We start from the raw sequence: 4,776 nt of genomic DNA, 5'->3' as shown, positions 1-4,776 counted from the left end.
TTATTATTATTATTATTATTTTTTATAAATATATCAAATAAACCCAATTTTAAACACGAGCCAAACAGCTCACTTTTTTTTTTAAATGATGCAACTTACTTTCCTTTAAACTCAGAAATGTTCGAATTAAATTCATTTATTTATGCTCTTTCATCACCTGTACATACTGTATATGGTTATACTGCTATCACAGCGACTCCTACTGGCAATAGACCATATTACATGGCAGAAGAGTTATTTATTTAGAATATTATTAATAACACATTATTAATAATTATTATACATTATTTCTTGAACACTACCACAGCGGGGTCGAATTCTCAGATCTGAATGGTCAGGAGGTAGTTCCTGTAACACGGATGCTAGTTTATATGAATGTGCTTGTTCTGATATGTTATTGTTTCTACAGCGACAGCTTGTACACAGGGAGTTGTATGGTAAACGTTCCACATAATTGAAGACAAATAATAAATGGATTTTTTTTTAAAAAAAAAACAACAACAAAACCCCCACATGTTTAACGGTGACAAATGTATACTAGTTGATGCTATTTGTTAGGAGACATTTATTTAACATTTATGGAAGGAGTCTCCAGTGTCAGTAACAGTCATGGTGAAAAGTTTCCCAGAGTGAGAGAGAGAGAGAGAGAGAGAGAGAGAGAGAGAGGCTGGTTTATTGTGGCTATATCATTAATAAATGAAACATTGTCGTAGTTGACAAATCGCTGTGGTATAAGCGGAATAACGCGCTCCGGACCATGTGGGTATATGAAGATAATCTTTTTGATGATGTGTAAAGAAAACGATGCGTTATTCTTTATACATCATATTGTTTTGTCGCCATTTCATGAAAGGAATAATTCCCTCACAGCCTTTCATTACAGTGATTTTATCACGTTACGCGCGCCACATCATTTCTAAGAAAAGCTCGCCCTGTTTTATTTTATTTCCTTATTTTACCCATAAAACAGATTCTAATTTGTTTGTTTGTTTCCCTCACTTATCATCAGGACTCCATTTGACACTACATGCGTAATAATGCGTAGAATTACCCGACATCCCTTCGTAAATGACATCGTTTTCTTTCACTAAACCCCTTTTTTTTTAGCAACGTAGAACTCGATAAAAGCGGTGAAATTCTCAATCTCCCTAACACTAGTCATCGTTAATGATTCAATATTTCTACAGTATGACAGGATGAAGTGCAATGCAGTAAGTGTGCCATTTCCTCCTCCTGTGTAGCGTTATTAGCATGTTAGACCGTGTGATCATTCAGGACGCCGAACTCGGGGATCGGTCCGTGAAAGAACGAGGGCAGTGAGTGGATAATGAGAGAGATATAAATATGCCACACAGCTCCTGCTGCAAAGTGTGAAATATTCATCTGACCCAGTAAATGAATGACCTGGATGTGCAGCAAGGAAACGAGGGATCTGCAGAATTAACAGCGTGTGTGTGTTGGGCGTGGGGATGGGGGCTCATTGATTCCGATAGTAATAATTAAACGTATTTAGCTGTGTTTTTACGTCACGTTTACGTATTTAGCCGCGTTTACATTTCCCGGTTGTAAACAGCAGCCATGAAAACTCGACGTGTGTGTGTTCATGCAGTCTTTGTATCGTTAGAGTGTTGATTAAACGAAGCGCATTAGCTAGCTACATTAGTTATCTTGGATGGAGTAGGGCTGCAGTGGAGAAGAGCTGGGTTTTGGAAAAGTGCTTCTGTACAGCTCCGAGGAAAGTACGCTTCATTGAGTTTACTGCGGCGTAATCCCTCATCGTTTTCACTCAGCTTGTGTTGTCTGACATGTTTTCTCACCTATGAAGCACGCTGTACTTTCGAGATGTTTTATCATCGTGGAAAGATGCCGTAGTTCCTCCTCTTGATATTTTCACCGAGCACCATTTTCAGTCTGCTTTTATCCGTTATCGCGAATCGTAAAACATGACCAGACTGCGATGTCCGTTCGCTAGAGAGGCAATGTACACTACGTTTATGTCACATAACATCACGCGGTATCGGATATCGGTATCGGGGCATTTTTTACACGCGAGTGAGGATCGGTTATCAGACGTTATGTTCCCCGTAAGTTTAATAGCCTGACGAAGTAAGCTTATCGTGTGTGTCTGCGTGTCTAGTTTATTAAAGCTTTTTCTCAACATGTCAAATGAGAATGAAGGCATGAGACGACACGGGTAACAGTCAGACTTCTGCTAGGGTCAATACTGAAGTATCAATACCTTCGATCCTGGTATTTCCTTTTAAAAATCAATTCTAATATAAGAATGTCAATACTGTGTGCTTAATGTTGTTTTCAGCGTGAGAGAGAGAGACTGAGAGAGAGAGATAAATATGTACAGTATTGTAAGAGCCCAAGTGAGAACAGTCTCCAGTGATTTAAGTCGTATATACAGTATGTACTATGATTCCATCCATGTTTATAATTACTCAAGTTTTACATAAATATATCATTTCAGTGTTGTGATTCCAGTCATGGTATTGGATTGAAAGTCAAATCGGTGGTATCGGACATCCCTCGTTTTTTTGGGGGGGGGGGCGGGGTCGTCGTGTCAAGGGTGCAAACACAACAGGCTTTATGACGCCGAGATCCATACGCAGGAATTGAAGATGTGAAAATGATGAAAACGTTATAATATTTATTATACAGCGTTATTCTAGGGTTAACCCCTACAAAAAAAGTGTATAGAAGTGTTTAAGAAAAAAAAAGTAAAACAGCAATAAATAAATGAATTCATATTTATTTAATTTCTACAAATTATAGTCAAAACTATAAATCGCTTTTTTATTCATTTACTTGATTATTTATTTGTTTATTATTCATTCATGTTTAAATGCAGCCTTGTTTCATTCCTTCTCCGACTAAACTACTCCTGATCAGACCTGCAGCTGCAGCGTGTCTACTTCCTCCTTCGGTAATCTTATTTGAGAAGAATAGAAAAGTCCCGTATTGATCTGTAAGGTTTGATTATGAGCGGCGTACTCGGCCGCTGTGCTCGGCTGGGCGTGTTTAAACTGGTCGAATGAAATAAGAATAACCTTTTCAGCTAAAACCTTTAGAACCAGAGCGGAAGAACCTGCAGGAAGCCGCATGAATCGGCACAGACAGAGTGCTTTTGTTGGCGATCGAGTGTTGATCACCTTGAGTCTTTATTTCAGCTCATAAAGAGAGGGGGAAAAAAAAGCCCAAAACCCTCTCTTCACTTTTCACTCAGCACTCATCTCTCTCGTCTCGTTAACGAGGTTCTAACGAGCTGTTCGATCCCCTGAATACGGTCTCTAATGGCGACAGAAATTGAGAAATTGTTTTTTGAGTAAAAGGGCATGCGGGACACAGGCGTTCTTTTAGAGCAATATGTTACAGATCATTGCTAAATAAATTCTGACTTTTTACAAGGCGCGGAAGACAGCTTCATGGATCGTTGTGCCATTTTAGTTGGAAGCAGGGCATGTAGTCGTTTCAGGAGAGAGCGAGAGAGAGAGGGAATAGAAAATGGACTTGCAGTAAGGTGCATATATTGTTTTCATTCTTGTTTTCCATTCTTCTATTTTTTCAACAGCAAAACCTGTAAATCAGTGAAATCCAGATGCTTTCAAACGTCTTTTATTTGTGAGGAGTGGAAAGGGTGCCAATACTTTTTCAGCCAACAATCTAGATCAGTGATTAAACACTTTGAGGCTTCAAACTGACGTCATGGCCTCTCGGACTCATAGAATATGTACCGTCTTTATGCTATGGGTTGCTAGGGGAGTCTTATAGACTATAGAGTTGTTGGAGTATGGGAAGCTGGAGGGTTCGTCGTTGTCTCTGTGAATGATGTGAGGAATAAGACATAATGGACTGTACTGATATATGAAAATAATTGGTGTGTTACAGCCTGGTGGGAAGTGGATCGTTTTGTTATACCTCCGTCAGAGCCGCGCTGTTATAGAAAATCAATCAACAGCTTTTAATTCAAGAATTCACCCGTCCTGTAGTGTAAACTTCAATCAAAACCCATCTACGTTTTCTTTGTGCGTGCCTGCATGTCTTTTCCAAAAACGCCACAATCGAACGTGTCACAAACAGGATACGAGTGAGGTGCTGTGAATTCTGTTTCAATGACAAATCGGAGGTGAGCCACCTGTTCTCCTTCTTTCCCACTGAGGAATATTTCACAGCTCTCCTGCCATATATAAACAAACCTGTAAAAAGCTGTAGAAGAGATTACAAGCAAGGTTGCATGCAAATATTAAGAGTTTAAGTCTGAGGAACAATCCCTATGTGCTTTTGTTTATGTTTTGGTCCAGTCTCTGCCCTTGCCCTGTCATTGATCTGTTACTTGATTGTGTTCACCTGTTTCGTGTTAACCGTTGATCGGTTTCTGCATTTATACTCTATTGTTGTAAAGTCCTGCCGTGCTTTTTAGTTATTTTAAGTGTCTGAGCCTTTGTAGCTCTCTATATTTTTGTACTTCCTGGTTTTAATTCTTGTCTGTTGCTCTAGTGTACAATCACGGATTTACGGTTACAAAGTTGTACAAATACAAACGTTAATCAGTGATTTTGACTAAATGTGAGGTTGCACAAAATCTTTACTATTAATCACCCCTCATGAACGTAATTGCGTTAGTAATATTCATGTTGATGTATTATAAATTCAGCTCGGTTTGTTCTGGAGCATGTCGATACATCGGGAATGATTAATAGTATGGACTTAAGGAAGTGGCAAGGGTGCCGATACTTATTTCCAGCCAATAATCTCAGTGCTGTGACAGAT

The sequence above is a fragment of the Ictalurus furcatus genome, chromosome 4 (assembly GCF_023375685.1).
Source record: "Ictalurus furcatus strain D&B chromosome 4, Billie_1.0, whole genome shotgun sequence".
NCBI classification, from domain to species: domain Eukaryota; kingdom Metazoa; phylum Chordata; class Actinopteri; order Siluriformes; family Ictaluridae; genus Ictalurus; species Ictalurus furcatus.
The sequence above is the reverse complement of the archived record's forward strand: the minus strand, read 5'-3'. Positions refer to the sequence as shown.